The following is a 7,647-nucleotide window of genomic DNA, read 5'->3' on the forward strand; positions in this document are numbered from 1 at the left end:
ACCAAGTCTGAAACGGTTTGTGACACAAAGGTCCAATGCAGTTCTTCGAGGCTGCAGAGATGTGCCATTCACAGCAACAGACCTTATAGTCAAGTTCATGGTTGGGATTCCAGGGTCCTCTTACTCACTGTAATCTGGAAGATCATTCTTATCCCTTTCTTCTCTTCCCATTCCCTGTTCCGCAGAGAAGAAAACTGAAAAGCTGTAAAGTTCCATAAATCACCAAGAGCAGCCCAGTGACAGAATGGAGAAAAGATGTTCTCCTAATGATCTCAGCCTTGAAATATCTCACTTCCAGGGAAGGATTTATGATTTCATAGAGACAACCATTAGTGTCTAGCATCTCTTTTCTAGATTAATTTACCACATTTACTCTTTCAAAATTCTTCAGTAGCTTTTACTCCCAAGGGAAGGTAAGAAGAATACAGAGTTCCCACCCACCCTCCCAAAAGGAGGGGATAATGGAGTCTATGAATAAATAAGATCTAGAAACATCTGTGCTGAATTCTATACCGGTAGAACTATTGTACGTATTAGCATATAGAAGGCCCTGAAAGAGCCAAACTAAAAAATATTCATTCATGTTCATTTATTTCGGGGTTTCCCAAACTTCTTTAGTATGGAATTCTTAATTCAGCTTGCCTAATAAATATCTCATAGAACTAGCCTTATTTGAGGAAATCTGACACAGAGAAGGCAAATTTACTAGCTGCCTTGTATCAACAAAGTATGAAAGAGTTAAAAATCCCATATCCTAATATCCTATAACTCTGCACCATTTAAGCTTGAAGACTTGTGTTTCAGACGTGTCTCTGTAGCACAAACATATAAAATGGTGTATAAATATCATAAGATTATTTAGTCGGTCTTGAGCCTCTCATCATTCCTCCTCTCTCTTTCTCCTTCCTTCCCTCCCTCTCCCATCCTCTGTCTCCTCTCTCCTCTCCTTTTTCCTCCCTTCTCAAACACTGGCATCACTACCATCTTCTTCCCCTGTCTCTTGGGTTCCTAGAACAACAGCTGTGTGCCCTTCTGGAGCTTGCTTCAGACTCCAGGATGACACTTGCCCAGGGAAGTCTAACCTCTGCAGATCTGGAAACTGACCCTGCACATTCTAGAGAGGCCTGTTTTCAGGTCTGGCCCTTCATTGGCTCCTGGGAGATGAACTCTGAACTGTTGGAATATTCACCTGATCCAAGCTTTTTTACATACTGAATTCTTGGGCCAATGGTAATAGTGAGATAATTAAACTAGCAATACCATTTTGGGTGAAGCTTGCTTTTATTCTGCATGGTCGAGGTCACTCTCTGAGACATTAAACGTATTCCTTACAGACAAATTCTTAATAAGAGCCCTGATACTCAAAGACTCAGGTGCACTCCAGGGCTGGTAATACCTCAGGCATCACTTCTAGGAGAATTAAGTGCATCCCTGTGACCCAGCTGGCGAGAACATCTGCAGTTTGCACCTGGTTTCTCATGGACTTTGCCTCATAGGCCTTTTGTCTTTGCTGATTTAATACAGACCCTGTCCCTGTGATAAATGACAGCTATGAAGACAGTAACTTTTCTGTGGCTGGCCCTGAGCATCTCATACCCAGCCTTCATGGCCACCATCTTTCAACAGGTACCATTTTCACTGTGTTCATCGATTCTACAGTGCAGAAATCTTTCTTCCATTGCTTTCCTTACAGATCATGCTTTCATTTTGATTTTTCTCCTCTTACAAAGTCTCTGAAGTGAATCTCCAGAGGAAGAGGGAGTTCTTTTTTGTTGTTGTTTAATTGTATTGGACTGCAATCAGAGAATGTGATTTCTTAACATTTTTCACATTTTAAAATGTGCTGGTTTCCTTTGTCTGTGAACAAATACTTTCATAACCCAATACTATTCCTTTACAATTATATGAAAATGCTATAGCAGTGTCTGTACATTTAGGACACCATTTCTCTGCTGTTTCCCACTATACAGCAGAAATGAAATACATCTAGAATGCTTTTATTTTTCTTTGATTCCCCTTCTCATTCCCTCCAGTCCAGGTTTGAGTTGATTACTTTACATGTATTCATTTCTTTGTGTGTATATGTGTATATGTGTGTGTGCCCCCCACACACACATATGTATATCGTGTATTCTTAATGCCCATGGAGGCCAAAAGAGGGCATCAGGTCCTATGGCACTGGGTTTATACACAATTGTGAGCTGCATATGGGTGCTGGGGCATGACCTCAGTTGCTCTGCAAGAACAAGTGAAAGAGTGCACTTGTTTCTGAACCCTCTCTCCAGCCCCACCTAGGTTTGTGTTTTATAAAATTGGTGCTGACATTTCCCTCACAGTGTGTGGAAGCAGCAGCTCTGTACAGTGCACACATAGTGTAGGGTTTTCAGGAGCAGGTTGAGACATTTACAACCTGTTGTTGGGAAAAGAAGTGGATGGTGGGAGGTGGGGGAGGGACACAAGCGACTCTGTAAAGCAGAAGAGCAAACAGTGTGGTAGACTCACTGTTGAGAGGTCAGAATAGTCACGTTCAAAACAGAAGATTATTTGTCACAAGGAGACTGAGTTCATTTATAGCAAAATGAGGAAAATCAGTTTCCTGTAACAGACATGTTAAAGTGTTATGGTTAAGCCACAATCTCATAAGCCTGGTTGTCAAATACATGTTTCTCAGGAAATCTTGTTTTTTGATTTTTGAGGGGTTTTTTTCTAATAACTATCTCATTTAGGAACAGACTCTTGTTTAGCATGCAGTTTAACCTTGAAGACTGTGGATGCTCCTAGCAAGTATCCATTGTTGTTTGTTGCCTGCTTTCTATGTAACAAGCTCTAGGGTCACCAGGTGTAAGCATCCTTCACCTTTCTCTTCCTTGCCTTGCTAGGAAAGGCAGCATCATCTGTCCAGGCCCCAGCAGCTCCAGGCATTAAGATTCACTTCCTCCTCTGGCTTACTATCAAATAATGAGTTAGAGTTAGTGTTACTGTGGCTAAAACCCTGATAAAAACTGCTTGAAGGAATTATCTGTTTTGACTAAGGTTTTCAGTCTGTCTTTGCAGGAAGGCATGGCTGAGTTTCATAGTACTTGCAGCAAAAGCCTGATAGGAACAGTTCACTTCATGACCCACAGAGATTGGAGACCACTACAGAAAGCAAGGAAGACATGCACCTCGTGATCTGCTTCTCAAACTGGGTCCCCACTCTTCCAAAGTAGCACATCAGCTGAGGGCCAAGCATCCAAAGCACAAGCAACTTGGAGGAAAAAAAGGTTTACTTCACTCACAGTTCCATGTAACAGTACATAATCAAAAACTGAGAGGGCGGGTTCCTGGAGGCTGGAGCTGATGCAGAGACCATGGAAGGGTGTTGCTTGCTCAGCCTGCTTTCCTTCTTTCTTTTTTTTTTCTAATGAATAGTTTTTTTAATTTTTTTATTTAAACTAGAAACAGGATTGTTTTACATGTCAATCCTTGTTACCTCTCCTTCCCCTCCTCCCCTGCACCCCACTAACACCCTATCTATCCAATACCATTTCTGCTCCCCAGGGAGATTGAGGGCTTCCATAGGGGGTCTTCAGAGTCTGTCATATTCTTTAGGTAGGGCCTAGGCCCTCCCTCATGTGTCTAGGCTGAGGGAGTATCCCTCTATCTGAAATGGGATCCCAAAGTCCATTCTTCTGCTAGGGATAAGTACTGATCTACTACAAGAGGCCCCATATATTTCTGAGGCTTCCTCACTGACACCCACATTTATAGGGTCTGGATCAGTCCCATGGTGGTTTCCCAGTGATCAGGTTGGGGGCCAAGAGCTCCCTCTTGTTCAGGTCAGCTGTTTCTGTGGGTTTCACCATCGTGGTCTTGACCCCTTGCTCATCACTCCTCCTTCTCTGCAACTGGATTCCAGTTCAGTTCAGTTTTTAGCTGTGGGTATCTGCTTCTACTTCCATCAGCTGCTGGATGAAGGCTCTAGGATGGTATATAAGTTAGTCATCAATCTCGTTATCAGGGGAGGGTATTTAAGGTAGCCTCTTCACTGTTGCTTACCTGGTTAGTTGGTGTCATCCTTGTAGATCTCTGGACATTTCCCTAGTGCCTGATTTCACTTTAAACCTATACTGACTCCCTCTTTGATGGTATATCTTATTTTGCTCTCCACTATTCTTCCCCCTGCACAACCTTCCTGTTCCCTTATGCCCTCCTCACCCCTCCCTTTCTCCCCTTCTCATTCTCCTAGCTCCCTCTCCCCTACCCCCATGCCCCCAATTTGCTCAGGAGATCTTGTCCCTTTCCCCTTCTATGGGGGAACATGTATGTCTCTTTTAAAGTCCTCCTTGCCTAGCTTCTCTGGTGGTGTGGATTATAGGCTGGTAATCCTTTGCTGTATGTGTAAAACCCATATATGAGTGAGTGCATATCATGTTTGTCTTTTTGTGACTGGATTACCTCGCTCAGAATGGTTTCTTCTTGTTCCATCCATTTGCCTGCGCATTTTAATATTCCGTTGTTTTTTTGTTCCTCACTGAGTAGTACTCCATTGTGTAAATGTACTACATTTTTTTTTTGTATACATTCTTCAGTTGAGGGGCATATTGGTTGTTTCCAGGTTCTGGGTATTACAAATAATGCTGCTATGAACGTAGTTAAAGATGTCCTTGTTGTATGAATGTGCTTCTTTTGGGTATATGCCTAAGAGTGGAATTTCTGGATCTTGTGGTAGACTGATTCCCATTTTCCTGAGGAATCGCCATAGTGATTTCCAAAGTGGCTATACGAGTTTGCACTCCCACCAGCAGTGGAGGAGTGAGAAAGTGGGAAGTGCCCTTGAATGAATTGGTACAGGAGACTGCTTCCTGAACATTACACCTGTAGCACAGACACTGAGATCAACAATCAATAAATGGGACCTCCTGAAACTGAGAAGCTTCTGTAAGACAAAGGATACAGTCAACAAGAAAACGGCAGCCCAAGATTGGGAAAAGATATTCACCAACCCCATATCCGACAGAGGGCTGATCTCCAAAATTTACAAAGAACTCAAGAAGCTAGTTTCCAAAACACCTAATAATCCAATTAAAAAGTGGGGTACATAACTAAAATAGAGAATTCTTAACAGAGGAATCTAAAATGGCTGAAAGACACATAAGAAAGTGCTCAACATCCTTAGCCATCAGGGAAATTCAAATCAAAACAACTCTGAGATATCATCTTACTCGTCAGAATGGCTAAAATCAAAAACACCAATGACAGTTGCTGGAGAGGATGTGGAGAAAGGGGAACACTCAGCCTGCTTTCTTATAGAACCCAGGACCATTAGCCTAGGGATTGCACCACCCACTATGGACTGGGCCCTCCCCCGTAAATCACTAATCAAGAATATGTCCCACAGCAGTGGTTCCCAACCTTCCTAATGCTTTGACCCTTTAATATAGTTCCTCATGTTGTAGTGACCCCAAACCACCAAATTATTTTTGTTGCTTCATAACTGTAATTTTGCTATTGTTATGAACAATGATGCACATGTTTATGCTTTCTGATAGTCTTATGTAACCCCTGTGAAAGTTCATCACATCTCTAAAGGGACTGCCACCCACAGGTTGAGAACCACTGCCCTACAGATTTCTGTACAGCCAAATATTATAGAGGCAGTTTCTTTCTTTTTTTACTTTTTTATTTAAATTAGAAACAATCTTATTTTATATATCAATCCCAGTTCCCGCTCCCTCCCCTCCTCCCATGGCCCCCACTGGTCCCCATCCCATTCCTCTTCTGCTCCATAGAAAGGGTGAGCCCTTCTATGAGGGATCATCAAAGTCCTGTCACATCATTTGGGGCAGGGCCTAGGTCCTCCCCCATGTGTCTCGGCTGAAAGAGTATTTCTGTATGGGGAATGGGCTTCCATTGTCCATTCACACACTAGGGATAAATACTGATCCACTACCAGAGGCCCCATAGACTGCCCAGCTCTCCTAACTGACACCCGTATTCAGGGGCCTAGTTTCCCACCTATCAGTCTGGGAACCACAAGCTCCCCGTTGTTCAGGTCAGTTGTTTCTGTGGGTTTCCCAGACTGTTCTTGACCCATTTGCTCATCACTCCTCCCTCTCTACAACTGGATTTTGGCTCAGTGCTTAGCTGTGGGTCTCTGCTTCTGCTTCCATTGGCTACTGGATGAAGGCTCTAGGATGGCATATAAGGTAGTCATCAATCTCAGTATATGTAAAGGGTATCTCCACTATTGCTTAGATTCTTAGTTGAAGTCATCCTTGTATAACTCTGGACATTTCCCTAGTACCAGATTTCTCTTTAAGCCTATAATGGCTCCCTCTTTTGGGAGGGCTGATCTCCAAATGGTATCTCTTTTCTTGCTCTTCTCTATTCTTCCCCCGATTCAATCTTCATGGTCCCTCATGTCTTCCTCCCCTCTCCCTCTTCTCCCCTTCCCTTTCTCCTAACTCCCTCTCCCCTCCCCCGCCCCTGTGCTCCCAATTTGCTCAGGAGATCTTGTCCCTTTCCCCTTCTCCAGGGGACCATGTATGTCTCTCTTAGGATCCTCCTTGTTTCCTAGCTTCTCTGGCAGTGTGGATTGTAGGCTGGTAATCCTTTGCTCCATGTCTAATATTCATATATAAGTGAGTACATACCATGTTTGTCTTTTTGTGACTGGATTACCTCACTCAGGATGGCTTCTTCTAGTACCATTCATTTGTAGATGCAGGTTACCTCCTCTCAGGTGACCTTAGCTTGTGTCAAGTTGACATAAACTATCAGCACACCTTACGTGGGACATTCAGTTTAAATCATAACAGCCACTAACCTGTTTTCTCGTTGCCATTCTCTAGTTTCCAAAACTCATTTAAGATATTTTGTTTAAAGTGTGTGTGTGTGTGTGTGTGTGTGTGTGTGTGTGTGTGTGTGTGTGTGTGTGTGCTTGTGTGCATTCTACTACTTAAAGCCAGGGTGATTTGTGTGTAAATTAAATATTCTGCCTAGAACAGTTTAAAATAAATGTGGGATAGTGAGGTGGCTTAGTGGATAAAAGCTCTTGCTCTCTAAGTCTTATATGAATAACAAACTTCCAAAAGTTGTCTTCTGACCTCTAGCACACGAATTTTCATTAGTTATACACAAGGATGTGTGTTCAGAATCTCAGTTGTTGAATCAGACTCAGTTGGTGTAGTAAATAAAACAAGGATCCCCCATAAATGTTCTCGTTTTGAGAAATGTAAATATGCTAAGTAATATTGCAGGAGGAAATAAAATGGTGAGTGAAATTAAAGCTATAGTCACATGACTCTGAGGTAGGAGATTACCCTTGGCTATCTGGGTGGATCCAATAGCCACAAGGATTTTTCCAAGTGAATTAAGAAGGCAGGAAATTGAGAGGTAGACTGATATATATATATATATATATATATATATATATATATATATATTACTTTATATTTATGTTTGTATCTCTGTGTGTGTACACATACACATGCATGTGAGTACCTGCACAGGCCAGAAGAGGGCACTGGATCCCTTAGAGCTATAATTAAGGCAATGAACTACCCTATATGGGTACTAGGAACTTGAACTGGGTTCTCTGTAAGAGCAGCACACTGTCTTAACCACTGGGCCATCTCCAGTCCTCCTGTAAATATTTAAAGATGT

This window comes from Cricetulus griseus, chromosome 3 (assembly GCF_003668045.3).
Source record: "Cricetulus griseus strain 17A/GY chromosome 3, alternate assembly CriGri-PICRH-1.0, whole genome shotgun sequence".
Taxonomy (NCBI): domain Eukaryota; kingdom Metazoa; phylum Chordata; class Mammalia; order Rodentia; family Cricetidae; genus Cricetulus; species Cricetulus griseus.